Source organism: Myodes glareolus, chromosome 11 (assembly GCF_982192425.1).
Source record: "Myodes glareolus chromosome 11, mMyoGla1.1, whole genome shotgun sequence".
Lineage (NCBI taxonomy): Eukaryota > Metazoa > Chordata > Mammalia > Rodentia > Cricetidae > Myodes > Myodes glareolus.
Window position 1 is genome coordinate 15,990,577 of NC_142036.1, and position 23,994 is coordinate 16,014,570.

A 23,994-nucleotide genomic window follows, 5' to 3' on the forward strand; every position below is an offset into this window, starting at 1 on the left:
TATACACATGGTGGTCTTCTAGTAAGCCTTTCTGGAAACATGCTCATAAACACATCCTGAGGTCTGTTTCCACACCTCTAACTCAGTCAACTTAACAAGATTATTAAAAGTTCTGGTTCAAAGAGAGACTGAGAGACACAGACCAACCCACACAAACTGACAGGAGCAAAAAACTAAATTACAGATAATAGCTTAATTTAGACTATTTAAAGATTTATTTATTTTTTATCTTTTATGTATGAGTGTTTTATCTCACCTATATGTGCTCCACATACATGGTACTCAGGGAGGCAAGAAGATGGCACTGGAGCTCCTGGAGCTAGAGTTACAGGTGATTGTTCACTGAGTATTGTTAGTGCTGGGTAATGTGCCAAACAGTCCCACAGCTCTCCAGGTCACGACTTAGGAGTTCTAAAACACCTCTTAGATGTAGACCTGTCTATGTGTTGCTTTTATTGGTTAATGAATAAAAAAACTTCCTTGGCCTGTGATAGGGCAGAAAAGAGCTAGGTGGGGGAAATTAAACTGAATGCTGGGAGAAAGAAGGCAGAGTCAAGAGAAGCCATAGAGCCCCGCCAGAGACAGACACTGGATAGAATCTTGGGGGTAAGTCACAGCCATGTGGTGATACACAAATTAATAGAAATGGGTTAAATTAAGATGTAAGAGCTAGCCAATAAGAAACTAGAGCTAATAGGTCAAGCAGTGATTTAATTAATACAGTTTCTGTGTGGTCATTTTTGGGCTGAGCAGCTGGGAACAAACAAGCAGCCTCCCCACAACAGCTCCCCTGGCCCATAGTTGGAGTCCTGACATCTAGACAGAAAGGTAGGAGCAGGACCCAAAGCTAAAGCCATTGTGTAGGTGTCCTGCAGCAGATAGGATCTTTTCAGGGGAGGTTCTGCCTGGCCACAAGAGTGAGGTGAGAGGAGATGGGGGCTGTAAACCCTTACTTAGAGTGTTACCCTTACAGGAAAATGGATTCAAAGAGCAAAAAACATTAATGAGAGTTTATAATGTTTAAAACTTTAGAATAAAATGTGGTATTGGAGTTGGCAGCTTTCATCGCTCCTTCCATTCTCCCTTAGATTTTCCCTTTTCTGCTGGGTTTAAACTCTGCTCCAGGTCTAATTCAAATCTTCTGCTCCCCTTCACTGAACACTTGATACTGTCATACCTGGGGAGGACATGGGGCTAAGAAAGAAAACAGCTCTTCCTCTCCATCTCTGGAAAACGATGAGAAGCTGTAGATACCTATCTTTTGGTCACTATGAAGGATTAGGAATAGAAGCTTGGATTTTTGAAAAGTATTTAATTGTGACTTGGAATCATGAAAAGGTTTTGTAAAGTCACAATACAAATAAAATGAAAAAGACTCTCTTCTTTAAAAAACAGTGAAACATGTGCATTAACTATGTAACCAGTTGATGATGTGGCAAGGGAATAGCTCATCTTAGCTAAGTCTTCTGTTGCTGTGACAAAATACAACCATAGTAACTAACGGAAGGAAGGGTTCATTCAATTGGGCTCACAGTTTCAGAGGGTGAGCCCATGACAGGAAGCACAGCACAGAGCAGGCAGACTTGGTACTGGAGCAGTGGCAGAGCGCTTACATTTTAATCCATTAGCAGGAGGCAGAAAAAGAGAGAGAGAGAGAGAGAGAGAGAGAGAGAGAGAGAGAGAGAGAGAGAGAGGGGAAAGGCATGAGTCTTTTGAAACCTCAAAGCCTACTTACCCTCAGTGACACACCTCCTCCAATGAGGCCACACCTCCTAGTCCTTTCCAAACAAACCACTGGTTCACCAACTGGAGATCAAGTAATCAAACATAAGAGCCCAAGAGGGCCATTTTCATTCAAATAATCACATGATTCAAGTGACTTAAAAGGGCAGCTCTTTGGCAGTCCAATAATACAAAGAACTGCAGGAAATATAAAGCTATGTTCGTAGTGTAATGTTTGTGATAGGCTGCTGGTATTGTTATTTAAAACAACCACACACTTGAACAGGTTAAACAACTGAATGATTATGCTACGTCTTTAGGAATCAAGATTTTCAGCATGAGAGGAAAAAGGACAAATATAAAAGTCCCAGGGCCCCAAGATCCCTCTTCCCACAAAGGAAACCAGAGCTGCTGAGAAAAAGCAGGCAGCTGCAGGTGGCAGTAAAGAAGCTTCAAGAGGGGCTGGAGAGATGGCTCAGAGGTTGAGAGCAGTGACTGTTCTTCCAGAGGTCCTGAGTTCAATTCCCAGCAACCACATCGTGGCTCACAACCAGGCATACATGGAGACAGAACACCATAAACTAAATAAAAAAATAAATCTCTTAAAAAAAAAAAAGAAGAAGCTTCAAGATGAGTAGAGAACACCTAAAGAGACCAGAAAGCAAGGAGGGCAGGCTTTGTCGCAGACCAAACACTGTGCCTAGTAATCAGAAAGCTCTGCTGGCCAGAAATGGCATCTGGTTATCTCTAAGCATACCTGAAAATATGATACAGTTGTTGTATGTAAACAACTGGTTACATACAAGTGATAGTAGAACCATATGGCTGAGAACTTATAAAAAGAAAGACTCAGGTGTATATTTTCCTATTTACTATTTGACTGAACAGAGGTGCAGACATTGTGCCTCCAGACAAGAACACACTAGCCTACAAAGAGGGCTGATGAAGCCAGGGAACCAGCCTCTGCATATACCCATCTGTCACACGTTCAGTGCCAAAGCCAGGCAGGGAAAGCTCTCATAAAGTACAACCAACCTGAAAATCACAGCACAAAAACTCCAGGGAACCTGGGTGGAGAAGATTACAGTGACTGGAGACTACTGGCTACTAGCCTACTTCACAAACAGAAAGAACTGTTAACTCTGGGGTGGAGGTGGCACTATGATGCTGCTGGGTTTAGAAAGGAACAGTTTTCTGGCTACTTTTTAACTGATCAAAAGTAGCCATGTATTAACTTTCACTTTGCAAATACTTCAAACCTTTTTTGTATTTATCTTAATGTTGTAACATATTATGGGTTCTTAATTTCACACATAAAATGTCACTCAATCATCACCATACTAGAAGTAGTCATGTCCTTTCCTTTTTAATTTTTTTTTTCAATCACAAATTAGAGATTAGAACAGTATGTTTTTCCCCTTTCAAGTCCCTATTGAAAGATGGTTAAGGAGGCAAAGGCACAGTGGAGCAGTGGCCAGCAGACCATCAGGAGGCATGCTTCTGTGGTGAGATGCAGGGGAAAAGCTTTCAGAGTGGGCCTGGTAAGGCTGCAAGGCCGCTAATCTTGTTTGCTGAAGTTATTAAATCATTCTTTAGCCCCAGAGGCCCTGTTCATTGTGATCACAGTTTAATGCTGGCTTTAAAAAACTGAAAGAGCGCTGAAGAGATGGCTCAGCGGTTAAGAGCTGTACTGCTTTTAAAAGTGTCCTGAGTTTGGATCCCAGAACCCATTTCAGGCAACTCACAAGTGCCTGTACTTCCAATCTCCAAGTTATCTTTATACCCTCGTCTGGACTTCACAGACGTCCTGCATTCTGATGCACAAACCCCAACACACACACACACACACACACACACAGAGAGAGAGAGAGAGAGAGAGAGAGAGAGAGAGAGAGAGAGAGAGAGAGGACTTCACAGATGTCCTACATTCTGACGCACAACCCCCCCCAACACACACACACAAATACACACACACACAGGATTTCACAGATGTCCTGCATTCTGTGCACAAATCCCAAAACACACACACAAATACTCTCACACACAGAGTTTTTTAAAAAAGAAAGAAAATAAAGCTAGATGCAGTCAAAACCAAACCAAACCCAGGGGCACATCTGCAGATCTTCAACAACTGCCTAAAAAGGAAACTGCTATGGCTAAAAGCCAGCAAGTTCAGCATGTTTTGGAACTACATTATTTTTATGCAAAGCAAAAAGGTAACAGTTTTAAAAAGAAGTCTGCCCATATTAAAAATTCCTAACAGCATACCTGTGTCATATGCTTTAAGGAGGTTCGGGAAGGCTAGGCGTGAGGGGGAAGCTTCCACAAGACGTCGAGCAGTGCCAACCTTACCCTTCAAATAATGGGGATCTTGTACCTGAAAATCAAGAAGAAGGCCTGGTCAGCTTTAAAGCGGCAGGAAAATGTTAAAAGCTCTAAAATACAGAATTCCAGAGCATACATTTTTATAAAATGAAAGTTCACGATAAATATTTTTAATCATTCTATATAGACATGCACTATGATTTTTCTACACTTTAAAGATCACACCATGCAGTATAGTTTGATTCTTTTTTCCTTTAAGTTTCTTTTATGCTAAACTATTACATAAACACAACAAAGTTGAGGTAACATTCACACAGTATTACCATGGTTATTACACAGTAAGCCTAGTACTACCCTGGTCAGGTAATGGAGTGCTGCCAGAACTCTAGAAACATTGAATACTTTGCTCTGAATGCAATGATTCTGTAACCTCCAAGAAACCACTACCTTGGTCAGGTAGTGATGATGCACACATTAAATCCCAGCACTCAAGAAGGCGGATCTCAGTGAATTTAAGGCCAGCCTAGTCTACAGAGTGAGTTCCAGGAAAGCATGGGCTAAACGGAGAAATGCTGTCTTGAAAACTAAAATACATACATACATACACACATTAAAAAAAGAAAAAAGAAAAAAGAAACTATTACCTTAACTTTTACAGTTGTAGTTCTTTGCTTTTCTTACTACAGTTAAAATCCAGGTAAACAACCCTAGAACATACTACGTTTTTCTTTTATTTCTTATTTTTGCTTGCTTCTGAATTTTATATAAATAGAATCATATTCTGTCTCTATACATCAGGATGGCTTCAATCTCAAAAAGATCTGCCAGCCTCTACCTCCAAAGAATTGAGATTAAAGGTGTGCTCCACCACGACTGCCTTTGTTGTTTACATTCTCATTCTGCATTTTGTTGTTCTACACTGTTGTGCTGCGGCTACGGCTTGCTTCCATTACCATGTAATATTGAAATAAAATACATAACTTGGTTATCCAGCCCTTGGTTCAAAATGCCTGATTAAGAACAAATATGAACCTTATAAGACCTTTCTGCTAATCTACCTCAAACACACAGGTACCTAGGTGTACATATACATCTAGAAGAGTGACTGCTTTAACAGGCAAGCATGGAATTCAATATCTTCTACAGAAAGCCCAGTATTTCTCACAGTAGCTATAATAATTTGCACTCCTAGAAGAGTTTGAGAGGACCTCTGTTGCTCACTTTTTGAACGGAACTCATTGGGTGTATTAATCCTGCTGACTAAATAGCCGCATACTTTTTTTTGGATATCCTTCCAAACTTTTTTGTTTTGTTTTGTTTTTTGAGACAGGGTTTCCCTGTAGCTTTGGGCCTTTCCTGGAACTAGCTCTAGTAGACCATGTTGGCCTTGAACTCAGAGATCCGCTGCCTCCTGAGTGCTGGGATTAAAGAAGTGCACCACCTTACACTGATATCCTTACAAACCCTTAATACAAACTTTAGGTTAACCTGAATAAATTTTATAAAAATTTATATCTAATGATTACTGGGGGCTGCCCTTGACTTTCTTTGCCTGCCACAGACTAAGCCTGTCTGTTCAGAGTTTTGTACCCGAATTTCTCACCAAGTTTAACTTCCCATGCTGAGCCTACCACCTTCTGAGCTCTGGGCCTAAAAAAGCACTTACTTGGGCCTGTCTTACCAGAGACGATCTACTCTTTGAACATGGCCCAAGTCAAACTTTACAATATTTTTTACTTAGAGATTCTGTTTCCCACTGAACTTGAACATAAAGAAGCCTGCAGCTGACAATACCATCAGTCGACTCTGAGTAAAGCTTTGACTTGAAAACCTGGAGGAACATGCAAGAAAGACCTTCACCCAGTCGGGTACCTACAAGTGGCCTACCCCACTGCTGATACTGTTTTAATCATTCTACCTAAAATACTTTCTAGCTTCCACTAATGTTCTTTAATCATGAGTTATGTGAAAGAATTATTTTTGAGGGGCTGGAGAGATGGCTCAGAGGTTAAAAGCACTGACTGCTCTTCCGGAGGTCCTGAGTTCAATTCCCAACAACCACAAGGTGGCTCACAACCATCAGTAATGAGATCTGGTGCCCTCTTCTGGCCTGCAGGCGTACATGGAGGCTGAACACTGTGTACATAATAAATAAATAAATCTAAAAAAAAAAAGAACGATTTTTGAAATGAGTCTTACTATGTAGCCCTGGCTTGCCTACAATTTACAATGCATATCAGGCTGGCCTCAAACTTGCCACAATCCTCATCCCTCTGCTTTCTGTGTACTGGTATTAGGATTTTATAATTACCTTTTCATTACTGATTTAAAACTTGATTCCATAGAGGTCATAGATTACAATCTGTATTACAACAGTGTTCTGCAATATACTGACAATGACTTGAACTACTATGCAAAATTGGCCAGTTTGTTTGCTTTTTTATTTTTTGAGTTTTCCCCCACCCCCAAGACAAGGTTTCTCTGTGTAGCCCTGACTGTCCTGGAACTCCCTCTGTCCCTCTGTAGACCAGGCTGGCCTCAAACTCAGAGATCCACCTACTTCTGCCTCTCAAGTGCTAGAATTAAAGGTGTGGGCCACCACCTCCCGGTCAGATTGGCCAGTTTTTATAAACATCCTTGTGTACTTGAAAGAGACCTGAGGTTAATTTTTAGATATATATAAAACATCAAACCAGAGAGTTAGATGCTAGTTACATTTACTTTTTGCTTATTTGTTCCATCAATTATAGCTATGTTCAAAATCTTCATTGTGATTATGAATGTGTTCACTTTTCTTAGAACTGCTGTCAATGTCTATTTGACCATTCTGAAGTTAAGCTGTTAGGTTTATCTAAGTTTAAAATTAATTTTCCTCTGAACTGAAACCTTTATAATTATAAACTGTGGAAAGCTTGATATGCCCCCAAATAATTTCCTCAGCCTGATGGTCACACAGGTACATGCCATTGACTAACCCACTCACAGTCCTGTCTGTTGGTTTATGAGCCAACATAAACATTTAGTTCTGCTAATAAAATGGAGGCATAAGCGAAAAGTATATTGCTTTCAGACCTGACCTCACACATGTAGATTCTCTCTTCCCCAGGTAAGACAATCCTGCAGAGTATGCCAAGTCTCTAAAAGATGATAAAATGGAGAAGTAGAAAAAAAACTGAACTGGACTGGTGAAAAGGCTCAGGGTAAATAAAGGCATTTGATGACATGAGTTGTGATCCCTGGAGTCTACATAAGGGTGGAAGAAGAGAACAAATCCAAAGTTGTCCTGTGATCACATGCTTTCTGTGGCATACTTGTCCACATACATACTTCTCTATGTAACAGGATATTAATATATTAAAAGTTGATATATTTGAGACCCTTGCCCATATTACTGTGTCTGCCACGCTGTGTATTTATTTTATCTAATTTTATACAATCGTGCATCTGTTTGGTATCTGTGTAGTATGTTTTTCTTCATTTCAATTTTAACATTTATGAATCCTTATGCCCTACAAGGAGTGAGTAGCACTGACTTAAATTTCTTAGAATTCCAATTTAATATTTTTAAATATTTTTTAAGATTTATATTCTATATATGAGTGCTATGTCTGAATGTATGCTTGCACACCAGAAGAGGGCATCAGATCCCATTATAAATGGTTAGGAGACACCATGTGGTTGCTGGGAATTAAACTCAAAACCTTGGAAGAGCATCCACTGCTCTTAACTTCTGAGCCATCTGGTCAGCCCTAATATTTTTATCTTTTAACTGGAACACTTGATCTACTTATACTAGAAGTGATTACTCATATTTGGGTTTCAATCTGCTCTTTTAAAGGGGCTCCTATTGTCTTCTTTGGGATTAGGTACCACTCCTGTCCCTGCTCCTAAATCATCAAGTTAAATAATCTCTTTATTTCCTTTATTATTTAGAAACTATAGCACAAATGGTGACTTATCAAGGCCCAACATTTGTAAAATCTTACACTCTTCTGGATGACAAAACTGTAAACCATCAGCTCTACTCACTGCTCCCTCTGTGCACCTGTCTATGTGCTCAATCCTGCAAATCATTACACCTTATGTGACAGTCATTTATCTGTTAGATGCTGAACTTTTTAAAAAAAATTTTTATGATTTATTTATCTTTATTTTATGTGCATTGGTGTGAAGGTGTCAGATCCCCCAGAACTGGATTTTCAGACAGTTGTGAGCTGCCATGTGGGTGCTGGAAATTGAACCCGGGTCCTCTGGAAGAGTAGTCAGTGCTCTTAACCGCTAAGCCATTTCTCCAGCCCGATGCTGAACTTTTGCATTGTTGACACAGGGTCTTGTGTAGCTCACACTGGTCTCTAACTCAACTATGTAGCTGAGAACAATCTTGAACTCCTGATCCTTCTGCCTTAAGTCTAGCATCTTCCATTTTCAACTATTACCTTTCCAAGATGCTTCTGTACCCAGTCACACATCTCCTTCCCTTCATCTCCCTCCTGTCTTCACTTACACATGAGGTACCATTTTATCTGTCTTCTGCCTTCTGTGTTTTCTACTTTCCATTTCTGCATCACCGTGGCATCTCTCTTTGCTCTACTACCCCAGTTGGCCAAAATGGATTTTCCAATGTTAAACTAACCTTTCATTCTGAAGTGAAACTTTTTCTGGTCGTTATGAAGCAACCTCTTTACCTGTTATATAGATTTGATTAGCCAAATATATGAGGGATTTTTCTTTGATTTATAGATCTTTCATGAAAATTTGTCTTCATTATGTTTTGTCTGGTCTTGCAATTAGGATAGTGCCAGCTTTGCAGAACTGATTAGAAAATATATTCTACTTCATTTTTTTAAAAAAGCTTTTGTCCAATTAATATTTTCTCTTATTTTTAGATTTACTTTTGTTTATGAATGTTCTGCCTGCATGAGTGTACAGGCACTATGTACATGCCTGGTGCCAGCAGAGATCTGAAGAGGACATTAGCTCCCCTAGAACTAGAGTTATAGATGGTCATGAGCCATCATGAGGGTTTTGGGAACTGAACCCAGGTCCTCTGCAAGAGCAACAACTGCTCTTAACCATTGAATTGTTTCTCCAGCCCCAACATTCTTTCTCTTAAACATTTAGTGTAATTTGCCAGTAAAATAATATATAGTCTTCTTTTAGGTATTTTATTTAAAACTAAGTTATTTTTCAACATTTTTTTCTTTTTCAAAAATTGTAAAGTTTCTTTTAAAATTTTATTTATTTATTTGATGTATGTATATGGACACACACGTGTCACAAAGCATGTGTGAAGTCAGAGGACAGCTTGCAAAGTTGGTTGTCGACTTGACTGTGTGATCCCAGAGACTGTACTCCAGTCCTTAGGCTTGAGGTCCTCGGCCTTCACCTGCTCTGCTATCTTAGGAGCCTTAATATAAGCTCCTTAATAAATATACTGATTATATCTTTCCTTGAGTAACACTTGACAATTGTTTTCACTTGTTAAAAGTGCTGGCATAAAGGTATTTACATTATCATGCTTTGGCCTGTGATATGTGTTGTTGTCCCACTGTATATTTCTGATGTTGACAAATTTTTTCCCTGAAAGAATATTTCCCTGATATAAGATACATCTTCAATTTTTCACAGTATAGAATCTTACAAAGTTCTTACATAGCTATGCATATCTACAAAGCTAGGCATATTGTGGCACATGCCTCTAATCCCAGCATTCAGGAAGCTGAGACTGGAGGAACACAGACTTCATACCAGTCTAAGTTACATACAAATTATTGCACAAAAAACAAAAACAAAACAAATAAAACCTTATGAACTCCATACTTGCATTTTCTTCCTTCCATCTTTTGTTATTATTTTATCATACAAGTATTATAACTTCCAAAATACACTTTATTTTTCACCTTAAATAGTTACTTTTTCAAAAGTTACTTGAAGTAAAATGAGCCCATGACGGACCATTCTGAGTTCCTATTACCCTTTTACAAGCTTCCACATTGTCCTCTTTTTCTATCAGAACATCCTTTGGTATTTTCTCAAGTGTAATTCTGCTGGCGATAAGTTCTGTTATTTTTCTTTTTAGTTATTCGGGTTTTCTTATTTTTCTTTTTAAGATAGTGTCTCACTATGTAAACCAGGTTGGCCTTCAACCTGCAATCCTCCTGCTCAGCTTCTTCTGTGCTCGAGTTATAGGCACCATGCCAGACAGATATTTTTGTTTTCTTCTTGGGTTGAGACTGGGATTGGAACCTAGGCTGTGTGTGCTATGGAGTCCTAGGTTCTTGGATTAGCTTTTCTTGGCTAAAAATCTCTCTTCATTTTACAAAGAGCTTTGTGCTGGGTAAAAAACTAACAGTTAAGGTTTGGAATTAAGGTTTTTTTCTTTCAATATTTAACTCATAAGTCAACTAGTTAAGATCAGTCCTTTTTTTCTAAAAAAAAATTTAGTATTCATTTATTTTATGTGTGTACATGATTTGCCTTATGTATATGTATATGTACATACCTGGCACACAGAAAAGAAAGTTGGATCCCCTGGAACTGGACGTACAGGTACTTGTGAGTTGTGACATGGATGCTGGAGACTGACCTCCTCTAAAGGAACAAGCACTAAGCCATCTCCGGACCCCATTGATTGCTTTCACACACTGCTAAATACTGGATTTTACTGTCCTATCCTCTCCCTTGGAGTCTTGGTGACTGAACACCTCATGCACACTGGGCAAGCAATGTACCACTGAGCTATGTTCCTTGCCCCCAATACCATGAAAATTTGCTAATTTTCTCTATAATTCTCTCTGATACTCTCTCTTTTGTTCTTGTTGAGTTTTTCCATAGTGGCTGAAATCAAACTTAGAGTCCTGTCTACACTAAGCACTCTCTCTTCCATTGTGCTCCAGCCTCAGTCCTTACCGTACCTTTTCAAGTTTCTGGGCTTTGTTCTTGGAATACAGATAAATTACCTAGACTTGGCTAGAGAAAATTGGAAGCAACTTACTGTAGGGCTACAGCCTCCTACAGGTTATAGACTGCTGAGCTAGCTACACACCATCCTGGATGAAAAGTTGCTCTGCATCCCACTAACAATGAAAGGCAATGCTAGGACATATTCCCAGCCTTATATGACAGTCTGCTCTTTCTGATGGCTTTTTCTGGCTTTGAGGTATGTCTGCTGTGCATGTGATAACCCAGGCAAGACTTTGGGGTCATTGTGCAGATCCCTGCAGTTCCAAGCAGCTTCCCTTTCCCTAAATTTGCTCTGCTTTGTCACTCTGATGAGGTTGCTGGACTCTGGCCTTTCTCCCTTACCTGATGTGTGGAGACTCTGCCTCTGAACCAAGTAAAAAGCTACCTAAAGGCCAAATCCAACCTGCTGCTGCTTTTATAATAAAGTTTTGTTGGAACAGATCTATACTTGTTTGATTACATTCGTGCTTTTATAGAGGAAGCACAAGAGAGAGCAAAATGGTCATGACAGAAACCAAGAGGTCCTACAAGCCCAGCACGAGGGCTTGTTGCCGTTTATACAGGAAATCACGCAGTGCCTGCTCTAGTTAATGAGCTGGGTACTGAGTGCTTGTCCACCTGGTTCCCTGTTTCAGGGGACACAGTCCTAATTTACCCTGCATAAATGTCGGAAAATTGTTTTTACATATTCTGCCTGGTTTCTAAATTGTTTAAATGGTTTCTAAGCTGTTCTGGTTTTGGGTGAAATAGAAGACTTGCCTCAGACACAAATTTTAAGAGAATATGGAAAATGTACAATGAAAGAAAACATTAAAATTAATGTGGAGGACACTAGGGAACAACATAGAAAAATTAAAATACAGCACCAGTCACAGTGCTGTATGAGAAAATACAATCAATACTAATATCATATTTGCCTAAAATTTTTTAATTTTCACCACATATTTCAACTAATTTGATTTTTAAAAAGGATTATTTATTATATAATGTTCTGCTTGCATATACGCCTGCAGGCCAGAAGATGGCACCAGATCTCATTATAGACGGTCGTGAGCCACCATGTGGGTGCTGAGAACTGAACTCAGGACCTCTGGAAGAACAACCACTGCTGCTAACCTTTGACCTGTATCTCCAGCCCTTAATTTGATTTTTAAAAGTATTATATTAAAATATCATTAATTTCAATTACCAATTATTTTGGTGCCCCCTTAAATTCTATACTATTTGCCTCCTCTGGATCTGGTAGAGACCTAGTCCCATTATTTCATCTCAGTGCAAATGGAAGTCTCCAGAAATAAGTCTCCCACGAAGTAAAAGTAAGACCAATGCTAACAAGAATTATCAATATTCTCTTCTCAGTGATGTCTGGGAAACAGAAAACGCTCCCATCAATTGCTATCAACAGTTGTAGTGATATTTCATTTGTATGTTAATAACTAGAGCTTGTCTGAAGATCAAAGAGTAAAACAGCCCTGCTGGTCAGCCTTATAGAGCAGGCAGTGGTGACACACACCTTTAATCCAAGTAGTCACACTAGTTTGCCATAGAAACCAGGTAGTGTGTGCCTTTAATCCCAGTAGTGTATGCCTTTAATCCCAGCCCTAGAGAGAAATATAAGATGGGAGGAGACAGCTCACAGACATAGTCTCATTCTGAGATTCCTGGAGGCAAGATCACTATTTCAGACTGAGGTAGAGATAAAAGCCAGTGGTTGGCTGTTTTGCTTTTATGACCTTCAGATGAACCCCAATTTTTGACTCTGGGTTTTTATTAATCGTGCTACAAATAGTCACATGTATATGTGCATGCTCCTACCATATCAATCAAAGACAATCATCAAATGGATAAAAATTAGTTTTGTAAAAAAAAAAAAGGACACTTTGAAGACAAGACAGCACTAAGAGAATTTAAACTTTCCTATAACCATGAAATATATGCACACAAAGCATGGGTGCAAAAAAAGCAAAATGTAGTCAGGCTGAATTTAGGTTATGTTTTAGTTACTGTTCCATTGCCATGAAGACACACCATGACCATAGCAACTCTTAAAAGCATTTAATTGGGTGCTTGCTTACAGTTCCAGAGGCTTAGCCCATTATCATCATTGTGGGGAGCATGGCAGCAGGTATGGCACTGGAGAAGTAACTGAGAGCTACATCCTGATCTGCAGGCAGGAAGAGAAAGGAAGAGAGAGAGAGAGAGAGAGAGAGAGAGAGAGAGAGAGAGAGAGAGAGAGAGAGAGAGAGAGAGAGAGAGAGAGCGCGCGCAGATAGACAGACAGACACCAGGCCTGGTGTGGGCTTTTGAAACCTCAAAGCCCACCCCTGAACCTCCTAATCCTTATAATCCTTTCAAACAGTGTCACTACATTAATAAATTTTGCTAAAAAATAAGGGGGGAACTTTGAAGATAGGTTAGACAGTTACTAAGGAAGTCTAGGAAGGACCCGGTATAAAGGGCATTCCCGGAAGACAGCCTGCACAAAAAGCACTGTGGTCACAGTCAATCCCACCTTTCGCATGTAGGCTGGCAAGCAAGCCAAACACTGGCAGGGAATTTAGCTTCAATTACTTTTGAATGCCAACACTTTCTCCCTGGTCTAGCACTTAGAGGAAAACAAACTTAAAAGGTTTGTCTATACATCAGAATGCCAAAAGCACTGGGGTAGGTTTTACCAGTTTTTTAAAAAACCACTACTTCATTCTTTCCATCTTTATATTTAAAAGCAAAAACAAGGGAAGAGTAACAAGGAAGAGCCCACTTGGAACATAAAAGAACATTTATTCTAAAACAGGGAAGAAAAAATGAAGCAATCAATAGTTCAAACAACTAGTAAAGTTGGTCATGGGGAAAAGATTTCTTGGCTGAACCTAAAAACCTCTGAGAAAATCTTATTAAAGAAAGGATTAACATAGACTTCAAACCACCCTAATCTGTCTGATGCTCATGCTGGGCACTATGAAGGAGAAGAGGATAAGGACAGAGGCCCTGCATTCACCAACTATCAGGCTAAGAAGGAGGACAGTCCAGGCTCGAGGTGTAAGACATGAAAACTGCCAAAGGGAGATGTGGTTTGAATTAGGTATGACCCTCATAGACTCATGTGTTTAAAATGCTTGGCCCTCAGCGAATGGCACTATTAAGAAGTATGGCTTTGTTGGAATAGGTGTGGTTATACTGGAGGAAGTGTGTCACAGTCAGGGTGGGCTTTAAGGTTTTCTTTTCCCAAGCTTCGCCTAATGTGACATTCAGACCACTTGTTGCCTGCAGATCAAGATGTAGATCTCTCAACTCCTTCTCCAGCACCATGTCTGTCTGCAAGTCGTCATACCCTGCCATGATGATAATGGACTAAACCTCTAAACTAATTAAATGTTTTCCTTTATAAGATCTGCAGTAGTCATGGTGTCTCTTCTCAGCAATAGAAACCCTAAAACAGGGCCACGCGGTGGTGGTGCCTGCCCTTTAACCCCAGTACTAGGGAGGCAGAGGCAAGCTGATCTCCATGAGTTCAAGGCCAGCCTGGTTTACAAGAGCTAGTTCCAGGACAAATAGGGCTGTTAAACAGAGAAACTTTCCCTTGAAAAACCAAAACCAAAAAACAAACAAACAAAACAAAATAAAGCAACAACAACAAAACAGAAAGAAACCCTAAGACAAAAGATATAAAATATATAGAACAGTGATTTCTATGCATAGGGCTATAGGGAAGATCTCCTCAAGAGGACATTAATGTCATAATCATTTTCTCTAATCCTCAGATCTGAAAATAATAGACACAGGTAAATGGAGTAAGAAAAAGTAAATGCTTAAGTGGCTCAGTATTAAATATCTCATTTTATGAAGCATGTGTTTTATATCAGTGTGTGCGTGCATGTGTGTGTATGTATGTGTGTAAGTGCAGGACATGCACACAGTGCTTCAGAAGTGATTAGGCAAATTGGAAAGGTTGAACTTTAAAAATGTGCTTGTTGAAAGGCTACTTCTCGGTGCTGGGGAGGGCTCAATGGATAAAAGTGTTTGCTATGGCAGCGTGAGAATCTGAATTTGAAGTCCCAGTAGTCACATAAAAAATTGGGTATGGTCACACATGCCTGTAACCCACCCCTACCAATGGCAAATTCCAGAGTTTGCTGATCAACCAGCTTGGCCAAAATACAGTTTCAGGTTCAGTGAGAAACCCTGTTTCTGAAGAGTAAAGCAGAAAGTGATGGAGGAAGACACATGGCATCCTCCTCTGGCCTCCACATGGACATACCTGTGCACATGCATCTGTATACACCTCCCCCACTCCCCCCACACCTCTCTCCATAAAAGGGGGGAAAAAGACATCTCACATCTTTTCCAAACACAAAATGAAACCTCTAATGCTAAATGACTTTCAGATACTAAATGGCATTTTTAAATTATCTTTACTGATAGGCAGTGGTAGTGCATGCCTTTAACCCCAGTAACCCCAGCACTTGAGAGGCAGAGACAGGTGGATCTCTGTGAATTTGAGGCTACTCCCTACCCCGGGTCTACAGAGCAAGTTCCAGTACAGCCAGGGCTACAAAAAGAAACCCTGTCTGAAAAAAAACCAAACCAAACAAAGTCTTTATTAAAGGTGAAATACAGTGGTTTTCTTGATTTTGTTTTGATTTTTTTTTTACTTTTTTGTATGCTGTTTTATTGTATGCTGTAACCAGTGTATATAAAATAGTTAAGCCGTGTAAAACAGAACTCCATGAAAATTCAAGAGGGGTAATGTTAAAGACTGAGATTGTATGTTGCGGCATGTGTGTTATAGGAAGCTTTTCGTACAGATTTCAAATTTAATTCTCTTTAATAGTCACTGGGTCATGAAAAGTGCTTTGAGAAACCTCTGAAGAATGTGACTACAAAAAGGAGCAGACTTTCTGGGGGCTGAGGGGACTTGTAGAAGAAGACACTCCAGTTAATAACAGTTAACAAAGGGTCATTTTCTTAAAAAGACTGATTTATTTATTATGTATAGAACATTTTGCATCCATGTATGCATGCACGCCAGAATTGGGCACCAGATCTCATTGTAGATGATTGTGAGCCACCATGTGGGTGCTGGGAATTGAATTTAGGTCCTCTGGAAGAGCAACCAGTGCTCTTAACCCCTGAGTCATCTCTCCAACCTCCAGAGGGTCTTTTTGTTGTTGTTGTTGTTGTTGTTGTTGTTGTTTTGACAAAACAGGGTTTCTCTGTGTAACAGTCCTAGCTGTCCTGGAACTACCTCTTGCAGAAATGCTGGCCTCAAACTCAGAGATCCGCCTGCCTCTGCCTCCAAAGTGCTGGGATTAAAAGCACGTGCCACCATCGCCTGGCAGAGGGTCGTTTTTAACATTCTGCAAACAGAACTGTTTTGAGTCTGCAGCTGCCTGGGAAAATTTCACATGGCAGAACCTGGCCTCCAGCCAAAGTTACTGAATCACCTTGTTCATGGTGGTGATGCTGGAGGAACCCAAAACAGTGCTCAGAATAATGTGCCAACTCATCTGTCCTAGTGAGGGGCAAGAGGTAGCAGGTGTCTGTTTTTTGAGACAGGGTCCCACCTGACTGTCCTGGAACTCTATGTAGACCACGCTAGCCTCAAACTCACATAGATCTTCCTGCCCCCTGGGATTAAAGGCATTTTTAAACAAATCATATATTAAAAACCTGTTCTAAGTTAATACTACCAATAGAATTTTAGATGAGCAAATTTGAAAGTAGGAAACAATTTGTTCAGAGACAGCAACTACAGTGGTCACACTCAACATGGTAACAACAGTAGCAGTACTTTCTTCAGAAAGAGGGAAGCATTGTTGAGGAACCACAGGTTAAGGTCCTAAGTCAAGCATATCTCTGGTAATCTGAACAGCAGGACACATAACTAGGTCTGAGAGAAGGGGCATCCTCATATGGGCAGCACATAGCCCAGGGCCAGACAGGCTGGGCAGGAGGAGGTGTCCACCAAGACTATCACCTAGGCTTGAGTGTCTTCTACAGTTTGGCGTATCAGAGGTAACTTTTCATGGTGTAGCAAACAAGATCTCACATTTTTGTTTGTTTGTTTTGGTTTGGTTTTTTGTTTGTTTTGTTTTTTCGAAACAGGGTTTCTGTGTTGCTTTGGAACCTGTCGTGGAACTAGCTCTTGTAGACCAGGCTGGTCTCGAACTCACAGAGATCCACCTGCTGCTGCCTCCTGAGTGCTGGGATTAAAGGTGTGCACCACCATCACCCAGCCCAATTATTTTTTTTAATAATTTAATTTAAATCAGCCCGCTAAGTATAGGGACATGTTTTTTGTTTTTTTTAAGATTTCTTTCTTTATTATATATACACAAACCAGAAGAGGGCACCAAATCTCATCATAGATGGTTGTTGAGTCATCATGTAGTTGCTGGGAATTGAACTCAGGACCTCTGGAAGAGCAGTCAGTGCTCTTAACCACTGAGCCATCTCTCCAGTGGGGACATGTTTTTAATGCTATGGTAGATGTTATACAGAAATGATACAACCTGTCTTAGTAAGTTTTTTATTGCTATGAAAGGATATCATGATCATGGCAACTCTTAGAAAGAAAACATTTAATTGGGGTGGCTCACTTACAGTTTCAGAGGTTCAGTCCATTAGCATCAGGATAGGGAGCAAGATGGCCTGCAGGTAGATGTGGTGCTGGAACTGAGAGTGCTACACTTCACAGGCAACAGGAAGTCAACTGACTGTCACACTGAGCTACGCATGAGCAAAAGAAACCTCAAAGCCCACCCCACATGACATACTTCCTCCAAAAAGGTCAAACCTCCTAATAGTACCACTCCCTCTGGGGGCCATTGTCTTCAAACCATCACACAAACTAAAGAAGGGTAGTCAAAGTCTGGTTCTCTAGGCTGCTGAGTCCTCTGAATTGAACGGTACAGACAAGGGCTACAAAAAAAAAAAAAAAAAAAAAAAAAGCCTTAAAATCTTCTCTGACCTCTTGTCCCTTGCCTTTACTCCCCTATAGTGATTCACAGAACCACAATTCCTCGCCCCCAAGGCAGGCCACGTAAACTATAAACACTACTTTAAAGCCCCATTCCCACTCAAAATCTTAGGCCTACTTCAACTGACAGTAGGTCCTCCTAAGACAGTACAGAGCACCCTGTCGGGGCAGGAAGAGACAATGCTGCACATAGAGGCCAAGCAGGACTTGAATATACAAGTCTCCTTTGGTCTCATTCAGTTTATTCTACCAGATCATGATTTCTGATCATTTCTACACAAATGTTCACTATTTGTTAAGTCTATACATTACAAACAAAAGAAAGTGTGACACGCAGGATTAGAGGCAAGAAAATCATAAACTGAGGCAAATCTGGACTCCACAGCCCTAGGGCCTTCGAGTCTTCATTTTTTCCTTTGAGATGTTGTCTCACTCTGTAGCACAGGCCATCTTAAATCTTACTATGTAGTACAGACTGGTCCTGAACTGTAATGATCCTGCTTTAACTTTCCAAATGTGGGGATTAGAAATAAAATTCACTTCAGAAATTTTCTTTGTTTTTGAGACAGGATCTCACTCTGTAGCCAGACTAGCCTGGAATTTATTCTGTAATCTTACAGTCAAGGCTAACCTTGAACTCATATAGATCCTCTTGCCTCAGCCTCCCTAGAGCTACTAGGGATTACAGGAATAAGACAGCATGCTCAGTTTGAGGCATCATAGATAAAGCCCCCCTAAATCGCATAAAACTGTTAAAAAAAACTTAAATTTTGACATTTCTTGTGGAAGCACTTAAGAAGTTTATGTTCATGTGTGCACACCATGTAACACTGTGTATATATGTACATCAGAGGACAACCTATGGGGAGTCAAGTCTTTCTTTCTGCCATGTGGCTTCTAGAAATCAAACTCAGGTTGTCAGATTTAAAAGCAAGTGCCTTTACCTGTTGAGCCATCTTGTTGGCCCTGAATCAACTTCCTTTGTGAAACATCATTCTGTAACATATGTAGCTTTATCTGACCATGAAAAGTTAAATTGCCTGTTGAGTTTAATTTCATCCTCTCCTCTTTGGTTTTGTTTGTTTATTTATTTATTTTTAATTCCTTATTTATTTATTTATTTATTTATTTATTATGTATACAATATTCTGTCTGTGTGTATGCCTGAAGGCCAGAAGAGGGCACCAGATCTCATTACAGATGGTTGTAAACCACCATGTGGTTGCTGGGAATTGAACTCAGGACCTTTGGAAAAGCAGGCAATGCTCTTAACCTCTGAGCCATTTCTCCAGCCCCTTGTCTGTTTATTTTTTCAAGAAAGGCTCTCACAATGTAGCTCTGGTTGCCCTGGAACAATGTAGCCCAGACTGATCTCAAACTCAGAGATCTATCTGCATCTGTCTCATGAATGCTAGGAGTAAAGGCATGCAGCATTACATTGGCTTACCCTCTTATTTTTCGAGACAAGGTGTCACTATGAGCAGACTATGTATGAGCAGGAACTCATATAGACCAAGTTTACTTCAAACTCTTAGAGAGCCATCTGATTCTGCCTCCTGAGTACTAGGATCAAAAGTATGTGCCTCCACGTTTGGCTCACATCTCTTTTTTTTACAAGTCAAGAAACTATCCTTCAGTTACTGTATTTTCTTCCTCAGAACAAAACAAAAAAATATAGTCTTAATAAGATTTTGCTACTGAATTTATTCTTAGTGTAAAATACACCCCTAGTACTAGAACCAGTCTCACAGAGGCAGACATACAGCACTGACTCACAAATATTTATTAAGTCGACTTTTACAGACAAATGGTGCTGACCCCACTGGTCCTATCTAAGACCAGATCTTTCCTTTTTGGACCGTGCCTTCACTTTTCCCTATGATGTGATCTTTTAAACAGTCACGTGTGGGAATAAAGGGGCACAGGGAGGACAAGACAGGAACATGCACACATGGCAAAGGAAAATTATGTAGGTACATTATACACAAACTCAAACCCTATTTTCATCTGACAGGAAGATCTGCCACAGATGGTCTTCTGTCTGTAGTGCGATCTCTGTCCTATCAAAATCGACGTCCCTCTCCTCAAAAACCTAGTTTACAGCTCACCTTTCACCAGAGCCTCAATATAAACTCTTATTCACCTAAGAAGTGCTTCTGAAGCACAGCAGAAAAGCCACTGCAGCCATAGGTTACTATTTCACTCTTCAGTTTGACTTTGCACCTATAGGTAAGGCATACGGGACCATGGTTAAACATGATGTGCCATGATGCTGGCTTTTATTCCTATTTGTCTGTTGAACAAATTAAGAGTCTATAACTTCAGGCTGATGAAAGTGTTCTAAAACTAAATAGGATTCTGAACAACTGTGAACACACCAACACTGGATACTACTGCATAACAAGAGTTTACATTATATGAATTCTGTTATTAAAAACACATTTTGGGCCAATAAGATGGCTCAGTGAATAAAGGTACAGCAGCAGAGAAAGAAGAAAAGAAGAAAGGGAGACAACTCGGTGATGAAGAGCATTACTGCTCTTTCAGAGGCTCGGGATTCGGGTCCCAGTGGCGGCTCACAACCATTCACAAATCTGTTCACACAAAGAAAATGAAAATAAAAATAAAAGAATAATTTTTTTGTTTTTTAAGAAGAAACCCAGTATGGTGGTGTATACCTTTAATTCCAGCACTGGAGAAGCAGAGACAGACATGACATCTCTGAGAGTTTAACACCAGGCTGGTCTACAGAGAGTTCTAGGATGTCCAGGGCTACATGAAGAGACCCTGTTTTTTTAGCTTTTTGTTTTGTTTTAAAGAAGGAAAAAGCAAAAAGAAAGACAGAAAAGAAAATAATACAATCTGACATTTTAAGTGACCTACAACAAAAATCTGAGTTTTCTTGTTTTTGTAAATATTTATTTATTATGTATACAATATTCTTTCAGTGTGTATGTCTACAGGTCAGAAGAGGGCACCAGATCTCATTACAGATGGTTGTGAGTTACCATGTGGTTGCTGGGAATTGAACTCAGGACCTTTGGAAGAGCAGGCAATGCTCTTAACCGCTGAGCCATCTCTCCAGCCCCCTGAGTTTTCTTTGAACACTAAAAAATTAAAAACCAGGGTTAACCATAATCTGGCTGAAAAATCAATTTGCATTTCAGCTTCTGAGAAGGAAACCTCTTACTACTTGCAATAAACAGATTGAGCCGGGTGGTGGTGGCACACAGCTTTAATCCCAGCACTCAGGAGGCAGAAGCAAGTGGATCTCTGTGAGTTCAAGGCCAGCCTGGTCTACAGAGCAAGTTTCAGGACAGTCAAGGATGTTACGTAGAGAAACCCTGTCTTGAAAAATCAAAAATAAATAAACTGATTGATTGAACCTACTATCATTATGTCATTCTGCCTTAAATATGGTGTCATTGTTAGTACTCAGGCATCTGTACTGGCCTGCCCTTGGGGTTCTAACAGGCTATGTCCTCAGCTGCAGCCCACTAAGAACACCTGCTGTGCACATTCACTATGTTCCCATCTTTCTCTGTCTGTCTGTCTCTCTCCCTCTCTCCCTCTTCTCTTCTGCTGCTCCTGTCTGGAGTGTGTTCTTGGTGTCCCCTTCCCTTTCCCCTAATAAAAATCCCCTCCATATGAACTCTATTGCCTAGCGTCTTTCTCTCTTGCACCACTTTTTAATACAGGCGTCAAGTCAGATAGTGAGAGTGTGTGTCTGTCTTGGTGGCAAGAGATTGACATCAAGTGTCTTAGCCTATCATTCTCCACCTCATTTTTTTTTTCCTATTTGATTTTTTCAAGACAGGGTCCCTCTGTATATCCCTGGCTGTCCTGGAACTCACTCTGTGGACCAGGCTGGCCTTGAACTCAGATATTCTACTGCCTCTGACAAGTGCTGGGATCAAAGGCATATGCCACCACCACCTGACATCCTCTACCCCAAATTTTAACACTAGGTCTCTTACTAAACCTGGAGCTTGCTGATTTGGTATACTCATTAACCAGGACTCTCCTGGTCTCTACCTCTCCCTTCTCCTCACAAGCCCTGGCACTTAGGGTATGGGGATTCAAACTCAGGTCCTCATGCCTGCATGGTAAGCACTGTACCAACTGAACCATCTTCCTAGCTCCTCAATTCAGGATTTAGCTAGAGTACATGACTGCTCACAGCTCCCATCACAGCAGGTAGTACACAGGGCAGCCGCCATGTCATTCCCATGAATGCACACTAAAGATAAGCTCACAAAAGATGCAAGAAAAAAAAGAAACGTGGAAATTCAATTTTTTAATTAAAAGCTCTAAGTTAGAGACCTTAAATTATGAAAGACTCCTTTTCTGACAAAAGGAAAACAAAAGAAAAAGTATATTAACTGATAGCAAACCTTGTCTGTCAGAAATGAACCTCAGGGGATCAGACAGCCAGGAGCCAGGAGCAGGTTTCTGATAGTGAACCTGGTTCTGATCTATTCTGGGATCCCAATCAAGTGGATTACTTCTTTGGGCCTCAGTTTCTTCATCTGAAAATAAAGGGATAGAATTAGACAAAGTTCCTAAATGAGACCCATAGGTAAGTCACAGCAATACATCCACTAATGGGTAACTCAAAGAATAACCTACCTTCAAATTAAAAGTTATACCATATAATTCTGAGTTCTAGACAAGACAGGTATAGGTAATAAGTTCAAGCACACTGGGGCTTTAAAGCAAGATCCTGTCTCCAAAAAGCCTGCAATGTGCTTTAAATGTCTGTGGAAGACTGCCTTTTTGCTGTCTGAGAGTTCTTTGTAGCTATGGCTGGCTTGGAACTTACTGTATAGACCAGGCTGGCCTCGAATTCATAGAGATCCGCCTGCCTCTGCCTCCTGAGTGCTGTGATTAAAGGTGTGCGCCCCCACACTCAGCTTGAGGAATGAACTAGCTATAAACGCTGCCAGCAATCCCTTGATAGTGAAGCCATGGGTCTTCCTTTAAAATTTTCACAAGATTGATCACTGGGCCTTTTCCCCCAAACCAACCACCACAACTTACAATCTAAGAGGAAGTCAGGCTCTGGAACCTGGAAACTTCTGGAAAGAATTTCTTCACATAGACAGAAAGCTCTGCCAAGACACCACACCACATCACATCAGGACATGAAGTTACAAGTACAGTTCAGGATGGGGGATTACCAGGCATTTTCAGCCCCATTCTACATGGCCCACTGATTGATTGTGGTGAGATGGTTCTCCAACCTGAGGCTAAAAACAGTCTTTCAACCATAATCTGTCACCAGGAACCAAGAGACAAGGTAGATGTCACCAGAGAAAGAGCTGGGCAGGGTAGCCAACTCTGGTAAGCACAGAGAAAGAATGTGCTTTCCATAGAAAGCTGAATTTATTTACACTGATCATGTATGCAGGCTCTCAGCTGGAAAATCTCAGTTAAAATGCCAGGAGGTTCGGAGCCCATTCACAAGCTTTTCAGAACACATGCAGTTGCCATGGTAACCCTGACATTATATTTCTTGGTGTTGGGCATATAAAATTAACAACCATGAAGCATTCAATGCATTTTTGGGTCACCAATTTATAGCAAAACCAATCTGAGTTTGGATTTAGCCTCCCTTTTAGATAAACAAAGAAGACCAGCTGACGGTAGTACCCAGCTCATCCTATGCATAAGCACAGAGCTCCACACTTGAGAAAATGCTCATATGAGAAAAAATAAGAACTCAGGGAATCAGACTTCATCATCTATCATCATATGGCTGATGATATATCCTATGCCAGAAAAATGAAATATTTTATGCCAGATCAATGAAATTTTCATTGTTTAAAAGAAACAAGTATGTTATAATCCATATTTCTAAGAGTCAAGCTTGTTTATTAGAAAGTCAAAGGAAAAGCAAACCCTTTTCAAAGAACACCCTGAGTAATTCAATGGAGGATATTACTTTACAATAAATAAGACAATTCTTCAAATGTCAGAACTGTCATTAACAAGATACAAAGTTT

The 23,994-nt window shown here is 40.2% G+C and overlaps 1 protein-coding gene and 1 pseudogene across 4 annotated transcripts in view; both read right to left on the bottom strand.

Moving 5' to 3' along the window:
- The window catches only part of Traf3 (TNF receptor associated factor 3), a 105,969-nt gene that overhangs the window by 42,733 nt on the left and 39,242 nt on the right, over positions 1–23,994 (bottom strand). For 3 of the 4 annotated variants that reach the window (XM_085697968.2, XM_085697967.2, XM_048431342.3), the window contains 2 exons: positions 22,384–22,518; positions 3,991–4,099 (listed from right to left, as the gene is read on the bottom strand). The gene's annotated coding sequence lies outside the window, so the exon portion shown is untranslated. Of the gene's footprint in view, positions 1–3,990; positions 4,100–22,383; positions 22,519–23,994 lie in introns of those variants that run through there. The other variant, XM_085697966.2, reaches the window with a different exon arrangement.
- LOC148120437 (guanine nucleotide-binding protein G(I)/G(S)/G(O) subunit gamma-5 pseudogene) lies at positions 15,888–16,517 on the bottom strand (annotated as a pseudogene).